Below are 10,615 nucleotides of genomic sequence, written 5' to 3'. Positions count from 1 at the left end.
CTCGCAAGATTGGCCCACTCCCTCCACAACTCACTAAGGTGCACAACCCCAGGCATCGAAGTCCTTACACCCCCACCAGACTTCAGCATCCCAATACAATACTAGGCACCTAGCCTTCAATATCAGGCACTTGGCCTCCTCAAGATGGTCCCATAGCCCTCAAGAGCTATCCATCAAGAGCTATACAAGACAAAGGAGCCCCTGGAATATGTAGTGTTGATTGAGTTTGTCCCCAGCCCATATGGTGTTACTTATTCTCCCTCATGCGTATGGGCTCACATGAGATCATCAAATAAACCGGCCCTCTCGACTCATTTGTGGAGTCTTGTCAATCATCAAACCTCAACATGCAACCAATGCACTAGCTATACAATCATCGTATCATATAAAATAAACCACATGCCAAGTCTTGCATGTCATCATGAGAACATTCATCATTGTTAATTGCAACATTATGAATAATAACGAACTGCATGCTCATGCATGTCATAAATTTGTATGCAACTATCACATGCTTCACCTCATGAAATACCATCATAAGTTATAATGTCAACATATTTGCATCAAAGACATATCATGAATTCACATAATAAATGAACCACATGTCAATAAACCTCATATTATAGCATCATAATTCTTATGCCACGTTATGCATATCATATGCATCATAAGTATTCAACATTAAATACCTATCATCACGTAGTAAATGACTATGTCAATATACCTCGACATAACATCATAATCATAAGGATACATCATCACTATAAGAACCACATGTGCATTATTATCCTCCTACCATTATATCACGAAATCAAATCATAGTGTATGATTTAGATGTATCATAAAATTTAAACAATAAAACATGATTTAGATGCTCCATAAAAGTATCTATCTTAGCTAAGTAAGCACTCCTAATTAGTTCACCACACATTTTAATCAAGTAAATAAGGAAAGTCATTAAAAATAACATCTTCATTTTCCCAGGTAGCTGACCCTGGGCTATATTGGTCCCACTGGACCTTGACTTGCTCAAACTCATGGTTCTTGAGTCGACGAACCTCACAGTCCAGTATACAGAATGGTTCGACCTGAAGGAGGTTTACATTGTAGGGTAGTTTGTGATAAGTTTATTTATGGAAATATGGCTTAAATTTGATGCATTTCACTGTAATGTCTCAGAACCGTTTTAATATATCAGCAACAATAAATTAAAACCACAAAGCCTTATGAAAATGACTGGTGATATAATTCTAGAGATTTTTCAGACAGCTATAACTTTGTCCTGTAATATGAAGCTTAGAAACTTGATAGAATTTCATTCTACATACCAAGAAGCTGCCTCAAAACAATGATCTAAATGAGGATAATTTATGTTTTCCGACCCAGAATGCAATATTCACTGAGGACATTTTCCCTCGTCATTTATTGGGTGTTCAGAAGACTAATATAGTAATAAACAACAGAACAGGGATATCGCAGGATCAAATTCATTCAACCCTTCAATCATCCGTCTAATTTGATTCTCCACTACCATTGAAGCTTCATTTTTGCCTCTACAGACTGAAATATTATGTTGCCACTTCATGTTTTTGGCAACATAACATCATGAATTCAAAACCCAAAAAATTGCAGAAATACCTCTTTACCCAGATACTGAGACCCTACACTATATAACATATGATTAGGACCCCTTCTTTTGTTTCTAACATCTTCTTACAATTGGGTGCTACAACTCTAATACATCCGAATGCCAATACTACAACACATGACATGCTTTTTTTTTTTTTTTGAAAATAAAAAAGAAAGTTGTATGGCCTCCATTCGAAGGCATTTATGCCCAAAGACACCAGTCATTGGTATCCATCTTTGACTTCTCTACCCATATTTAAACACCTGCTTACAAAACTACATAGTTCCCAACTAGCTACAGCTGCACCAAGTGATTATGCAGATCAGTGGTACATGATACATCAATGTACAGTATAAAGCTGTCGTGAAACTGCCATCCCAAAATAGGATATATATTGTATATCCTGTCAGCCCTTTATGGACATCTTCCTCTGTCCATGGTTGGGTTTCAACAACTGAAAAACAAAAATAATGCAGAGGTTTAATGCAATGCATTCATCCAAACCTTAAAAGTAATTCCTTGTCCTCTGCCTTCCAACTGACTCCGCAAGCTGCAATATTCATTCTCTTGTATTCAACATTGCCATTAAAACACTGATTTTAATAAACCCAAAACCACTGGAAACGCCTCTCTAGCCCAAACATTGGCAACCCACCCATACAATACAATATAATGAAAGACCAAAAAAGACTGCCATGATATAACCCTTGCCACTTGTTGACTGACAAGTTTTCAAGAAATTATAATATACAATATACTCCAGATCAACCAAACTACCAGTATAACACGACATTTTTTGTTAGAACCTTCCCACAAGAATCCTAAAGCAAATTAATAGACCCCAAAATCACTGAGCCACATTACTTCACAGATATAGCCTTTCTCCAGCCTTTTTTTTTTTTAAACTAGCTATTCTTACAACTTAATAAAATTCATTATATTTTTCCACCTCTTAAATCTTTAGAAAATCCCCTTAACCGTATGGCTCATCTAAATGATATTCTCGTGTAAGTTCCTATAACCGTGACAACATTAGTCCTATTTCTGTCTGAAGAACTTATAGGCTTCATTACACTCACTTGTATTACTGAAAAGCAGTACCGCAACTTGACAGAATAACTGGGATGTACATTCTGCTGTATGGAACATAAACCTTTCTCTGTACTGTCACAAAAGCTCAGGAACATATTCCATTCTAATTTTCAAATGCATATACATCCTCACAAGTATCTTGCTATGGTCAGACTTCTTGCTGATGCAGGGTTCAATCTAGAAGCTATCACCTCTTTTGCCCCTCTGTGGCACGCCTATGAAGGGTGTGCTGATATAATCTATGTTCTAAAGCTTGGGAGAAAAATATTAGAATCTTATCACCTGTCCTCCAGAAAGATTAGTTGTGTGTGCAGCATTGAAACCCAAATTCAATGGTAACATTTGTCACTGAAGCCCTTTTTGGACCCTTAAAATGAACCACTGATTGGATTTAACTTTTCTTCTTTCCACTAATTAGCCAATAAAACATAAATGCATTCCAACTTAAAATTCCTTAACCTGCAAAATGAACATATCCACGAACCCATCACAAATTTTCAACCAGGCAACAGTCTTGATCAAAACATGATGCACACCATTGCCATGAATTGGTGGGATATTCTCAGTAGCAAAACATATTAACTGCAAAATTACCCGCATCTTAACTGCACACTTACCCACATCACTCTTTCCAGTCCAGTAGCTCATCCATTGACCCATGCAGGTCCGAAACACATGGAATACGCTCCAGGAGATTGGTTGCTAAAGGCATAAACAATGTAACTGCCACTTAAAGAGCATTTTTCAATTCCAGGATCATCCGCAAAAAGTCATACAAGACTAGAGGGTCTACTCAAACTGTTATCCAGTGGCATAATCACTTATCAGGTCACAAGTTAAAACCCGGAGAGTGATTACTTGGACATGTAATATAATCACTGATGGAAATATTGAACGCACATAGGTCATTTAAGAGGATCTTGATATCTTAGTACTCCAAACTTAATCTGCTTTCCTTCTGTTGATATGCACACTAGATCCCCATAATTGGTTGCTTGTAGGCTTCTTCAAACATCCATTTATGAGCTTAAATAGGTAGCCACTAGGCAGCACATTTGATCCATTATAAATTTGAAGGGCATGTATCAATACCTCCTACAATCCATTTGTCAACTTATAAAAACCTCTCACTCACTCACCTAGAATCTCTGATATAGCTGTGAAACTACTTCAATGTGCTGATTTACTGCATACATTTTAATTTAAACACACAAAGTTCCTGCTGCATGTATTTCAACAGTTATTAAGCCTAAAGCAATATTTGTGAATGTGTGGTGAGCACTGGGCCCCTGATTTCCCTCTACCAAGAGCTCTGCTAATCTAGAAGCTGGCTTCGGGATGAAATCCCCAGGTTGATTATGTAGCATCCTCCATTTCAATGCTAACATTGCCTGTCGTCTATGTGCTTTGTCGGTCCCCAAAAACCGTACCACTAAATTTGGACAGGAAACCACCACCATAATTTAGACTCCCACTTTTTCCTTACAGACTGTTATGTAACAAGTTTTCAACAGCTCAGAAATGTTATTCCTCTGTGGATGCACATCACAAATGCTTAATAGGGGCAGGTCTTTCTTGGTCATGTGAACGGTGCTTTAATGTATATTTTATTTGAATGGAGCAATACATAGTTGACTGTAAACAGTAGCTACTATTTACACGCTAAAATGTTTAAGCTCTGTTTTTTCTTTAAATATGTTACAAAGTTGAAGTGACACATGTATCTCAGGGCTGGATTTTTATAGCTAATACTACCAAAATCAATGGGTTGTGGCAATAAGTCAGCATACCAAGAAAATTACCTATTATGGAGGTAGACCTTAAGTCAAGAAAAGCAAGTAAAAAAATATCCCTTGGTCAAGATGGAAAACAGTTTTTTTGCAAGAGATTTCAAACATTCATGTTATTTAACATATAAATATTTTTAATCTGAATTTATTATTATTCAAACTAATTTGATTCTTCAATCTTTATTTGCCCTAACCGTAGCTAAATGGATTTGGATTTTCCTTTTATGATGTCAATGTTAAAAGAACCTCAACTCAAAAATCAAATGGAAAAGTTTACTCACCTAAAATAGATAAGGTCAACTGCAGAATATCTATCGACAATTATGAGATTAACATAGACATCATTGGGTTTTCCAGAGATGAAGTATAATGAAAGAAAGGTAATTGACCGAGATTTTATTGTCACTAAAATTCAATGAAAATTGGATCTAGAGTTGATTCTAAGACTGGCACGCAGAGAGAAGCATCTTCATCTCAGGACATGTCAAATTTTCAGTTATTCTTGTTTTAAGAGGACAACATATTAGCAAAGAAACATCTTCTCTTGTAGGTAAAGCCTTAAAAAAATGAAGCTTTCATTATGTACCAACTTTTGTAGACTTTTCAATCTCAGATGTTCTTCATGGAACTCAATTTCCTTCCAATGGCTTCTTAAAATTCAGTTACGTTGTTTATTTCTACCAACAGTTCAGAAACAGAAATCGTGTGCAAATTCATTGGTTTTGTTTGTATTATCCATACTCTCAAGATGCATTGATAGGATCACGAACACACATATTTGATTTTTATTCATTTCTTATCACACGCGGTTAAGGCTCTCCATCCCCTCACCGGGGTGGATCTTACCACAAGTTTAACAAAATGGACAAATAAATACAAGTCAATTTATTTCGATTGCATTCCTCATCAAATTCTCTGAGCGGGTTGTGAGATTTTCCATACCTAATAGAATTACCTCGGCGTGTCATGGTAGGGGCTTTACGAAATCAAAAATTGATTGACAGTTAGCCATATCAAACAACCAAAGAGAGATTCCAACAAAAACACACAATAAACAAGAAGAGACACCGACACCTGACCAAAATCGGATCGAATGACTGGGAAGGCTATCCCTCCCCCAAAAACACAAAATAAAATCATTTTATTAATAATATGGCCCGCCTGCAAGCGCACCCGCGAAGGCAACACCATATCAAACCCTAACAAAGCTTTAATGGCTACCAGGTTTTACATTCATCAATTACCTTTTCACTTCTAAACAAAAACTTCTTTAAGAGTGAGGATTCAAGATCGAATCGAATCCCCGCCCTTTGAGACCTACTATACACAATTTTCCATCAATTTACCACTGCAGATTTCGAGATCTCGAAAAATAAATGTCCAAGATTATACCATGACAACGCTCTCTAATCCTCTTGAAGATCAAATCTGAAGCCTACATTAAATAAACCACGTCCGAATACAACAGTAAACTCTCACATGTCTTTATTTCTGGATTATCCCATCATATACCGTCATCGCATGGAAAAAGGCCTCTGGCCCCTGCACTCCGATTGCAAGTACCAAATACCCAGTTCTCCAGAAAAAGGCATTTATGAGCGATGTAAATAATAACAACATAAAGATCGAAACAAAACCAGGAAACTCTAAACAAACCTATTAGCTATAATACATCGGCATTGGCATATTTTTAGAAAAAAATTATGAGGAATTTCCTTAAAATTCCCATGTTCAAACCCGCAAAATTTTTTTTTTACCTCTGTAATACGTCCAAAAGGGAATTTTCAGTCAAGTAAATATGACGGCCTCTTAATGCTTGCGACTCCTCCAAAAAAAATAACCAAAACAATTATTTTAGATGTGAGGAATGAGCTTGAAAAAAAACATTGAAACCCTAGCCGTATGTAAGAAAATTATGAAGGAATTGCAAGCAAGAACCCTCAACTTTGTAAGATCTGTGGAATTCCAAAAAGAACCCTCAACTTTGTAAGATCTGCGAAATTCCAAAAGACAAACTAGAGATACATGGGAAATCGACTATATACAATGAGGGTTAGGAAATCTATATACAAAGAATATTTATAAATTTACAGATTTATTATATCTAAAATGTATGAGTACACCAACCTTTTTTTTTTATCAGTGGAAATAAGCTCTAATTTAGCCAGATTTATTTAATAAAGCACAATAGTTCAGAGAAATGGGAAGATAAATAATTTATTTTTTTCACTGACAATTGTCAAGAAACCTCTACATCCCTTTTAATATTCCCTTTTAAGTGGATAGAATCATTAGGATGTGACTGTAAATTTTCTAAGGAATAACCCTCTTAAATAGTAAAAAAAAAAGGAATTTAAAGCTCTTAGATAATAAAAGAGGAATTTAAAGCTTTAAGGAAAGTTTACAAATAAGAAGAAAATTTAAATACCCCTCAAAATATTAATGAGAGAAATTCTTAACAATGATTTTATAAAATTAAAATGATAACCTTTCTCCCAAAGGAAATTGATTTTCCTCTAAATAAAAAAAACTCAAAGCAATTGACGTCAAAGCTCAACGATGAAAATTACGCACTAGGTAAAGTGAATAATAGCCTCAGAAATTAAATTATAGATTCCAATGCTCTGAATAATTTATTTCTCAAAATTGACTTCAAATGCTGTAGAGACTTTCACTTAGAAATGTTGATGGCTTCCCAAAAGAAATCAATAAATCATTTAGATCGAATTTTTCTATATTAAAATGTCTATAGGCCCTAAGAGTTGAACCTAAGCTCTGATACCATATGTAACAGCCCCGAAATAAAAACATGTAATTAATTATATTAATCATGCGATTTATAATCAACACGCAATTTATCAACTAGTTAACATTAAATTTATAAAAAAAAATGTCAGTAGAGACAACTTCCCTATGGAAGGCTAGTTGAACGCTAGTTGAATTCTTTTTCTAACTGCAACAAAGTGTTGGGGGCAACTCTCCACCCAACCATAGGCTCAATTTCACAAAATCTTGCTACAACTGGCCACCCCCGAGCCCTCAATCAACGTACTACTCCCAGGTATCCTTTGTCTCCTAACACTATTCTCCCAAAGAATGGATGATGGAATGATGGAATGATGGAATGCCTCTCATCTTCCTCCCCATCTATTAAATGGAGCAAACGTTGGAAGGGGAACCACATGCACACACTCCATGTGTCAACATGCAACTTTACTACTTTCTTGTTTTATTCTTTTGTTTTTACTTTTTGATAGCTTTACTAATTTTTTTTTTTTTTTTTTTGTAAGTCAGATTTTTGTATTAAAAGGAAAATATGATACAAAGCAGCTGCGGCTGCAGCCAACGGGCCGCAGAACAACAGGCCAAGCATCCCAAGACTAAAAAGAATGGACAGCACACCACACAGGGCGGCAAAGATCCATAAGACCTGAGAAAAGAGACTGGTAAACAAGAGGGATCTGTTACAGATCCCTGCAGACCAAAAGGCCCACCGGAAAGGATAGAATATCCACCTCGGCTGCCAAGAGAAGAGAGGACGAGAACAGAGCTGAACTGAAAGAAACCAAAAGAAGAGGGAACAAGATCAAAACCAAAGATATCACACAGCGAGGGTGGAATCACTTGGTCGACCTTTTTTCCCTTTCTTTTTACCAACTTTGACCCAACCATTTGGACACTGTTGGTCTAGCACGATTTGTAGACTGCGTTGGGCTGAAGGCGAGAGCTCCTTGTCTGAGTCCGAAGGAGAAGACTCATGAGTTCGTTTCTGAGATATGGGCGGGACAGTTGCTTCTTCGTGACAATCCGAAGGAGTAACCTGTTCTGGTATTTCGTCCATGACTTCCTCATCATCCTCCTCGTCCTCTTCATCTGAGCTAGAAATGACATCCATTGGGGGAGGATCATGAGGTTTCCAACTTTTGGATTTCGGCTTGGAGTTAGCTTTCTTTTTTGGGAATGGCATTGAAGGACATGAGCTTTGAAGGTGCCCTGTAAGATGACAATTTCGGCAGCGGAAAGCTGTATTCTCGAAATCCAGGGGTTGAGTCCAGTGGAAATCTCCTATTTTGAGATTGATCTGATCAGGCAGTCCTTTGCTTATGTCTATTTCTGCGCAAATTCTGGCGAAGGTATAAATTCCTTTTAGCCCTCTTGATGTGTCTGTGTCGAGGTAGCGGCCTAAGGAGTTGCCGATAGCTTCAAATACAACAAAGTTCCATAAGTGCGCTGGAAGGTTAGGAAGTCTGACCCAGATGGGGAGCTTGGTAATGACTATTGTGGATGGATCGAACTCTGGGAACCACAGGGTGAGGAATAGACCCGCAGAGTTCCAAAACCAAGGGCATTGAGTTAAGACTCTTTGGTAGTCCTCACTATCCGCAAACACTGTTATAAAGAAGCCTTTTGAACAGAGAAGAACCTTGCACTTGTTGGTCCAGTTAGCGTGAATCCATTGGTACAGATCTGTTGTGCGAGGCCAGAGACCATTGAACCTACAGATGATGCCATACTCAGCAAATATCTGGTGTTGCTTATCCAGCAAGGGATGTGTTATTTCAATGGATGGGGTTTCCTCCAGCTTGTCCACTAAGAAGGGTTTAGGGGCTTGAGTTGGAGAAGCTTTTTCCTTGGGTTTCTGAGCATGGACAGCATCTTTGTAGGAAAAAGCAGCAGCAGAAGAAGACTGACCAACAGCTCCTCCTCTCAGACGAAGGGATAACGTGATGGAAGCATTTCTTTGAATATTATAACAAGACAGGGGACAGGAATCCTCCAGTTGTTTACCTTCAAAAAGGAGACGCTGAAAGGCTGTTGGAACACCCATTCTACTTTCCAGGAATAGCTTGAGGTTCTGCACTAGATCTGAGGATCTCACCCATTGCAGCAAAGATTTACCAGAAAGGAGTACGATCAGGATCTGAAATGGTTCTGAGATTTCTGTTTTCTGCTTGCCGCTGTGACCCTGATTGCAGAGAGGCCTGGTGCACGCATATCTGTCCGATGGCACACTCTGTACTGGTTCTGTTGGTCTCTGTATAGAAGAGCAATCAAAAAATCTCTCAGAATTTATCTTGCTTGGGCGCGCAGCACTCCTGCAACTCACGGTTGTTAGATCTGGAAGATCATGCTCAGGCCAAACTTCCACTGAGCCTTGTGAGCTCTGCCGGAAACCTACTACCTTTCCAGCACATTCCTTTTGGGCTGAAATGGATACCAGGCCCCTGTTTAGAAAAAAATCTGGGATAGGCATTTTGTCAAACACTTGCCCCGCCACCTTAGAGGTTCCTGATTGAAGAGGTTTTCGAAGCTGGAATTGGATTACCAAGCTCCTAAGAACACCCACTCTCCATCTTCTTTCTCTATGGACCCTGAAGGTTGCAATAACAACAAGGGCTTCAATGGTCGAATCTGGACAGTTTCGAATGAAAAGATCTGCCCTTATGCACGGGATGGCTCTTCCCAGGGAGTCGCCTGCCGCTTCTTTCTTCAACCTCCTCGAGGCAGAGTCCATCAAAGGTTTCCCGCATTGAGCCGCAATGGCTTTCTTCAGAAGCCCCTTCGAGCCCGCGTGAACCTGCAAGCTAAAAGTATCGGCGAACAAGGAGGAAACACACGGAATCCACCCTGGATCGCGCACTGTAGCGTGTACAGTGTAGCCCTTGTCGACTAACAGCTTTACGAGCCAGGAGGCCACGAAACCTGCAGCTCCCGTCACACAGACCGTGGTTCCCTTGCAGTCCTGACCATTTACAATCGTAGCAGCCATTTTTCCAAGTAATACCGCTTTACTAATTTTTACTATTTTTCTATTTATTCTCATTTATATTTTTTTAGAGCATGTAATTAATTTATTAATTTATTATTATTTATTATGTATTTACTATATATATATATATATATATATTTATTTATCGTTTATTATTTATTTTATATTATATTATATTATTTATTATTTATTATTAAGGGACATTACAGAGGTAATCTTCCCACTTCATTGGTTGCTGCATAAAATACATCCTCATGAACCCATAATTCCACCTTGGAGGACATTGGGGAATTTCACCTTCACACAACCAAACTGGTGAATCCTGAAGTGACA

This window comes from Pinus tabuliformis, chromosome 9, assembly GCF_031772625.1.
Source record: "Pinus tabuliformis cultivar Carrire ecotype Pingquan chromosome 9, CPIR1, whole genome shotgun sequence".
NCBI classification, from domain to species: domain Eukaryota; kingdom Viridiplantae; phylum Streptophyta; class Pinopsida; order Pinales; family Pinaceae; genus Pinus; species Pinus tabuliformis.
Note: the sequence above shows the minus strand (reverse complement) of the source record.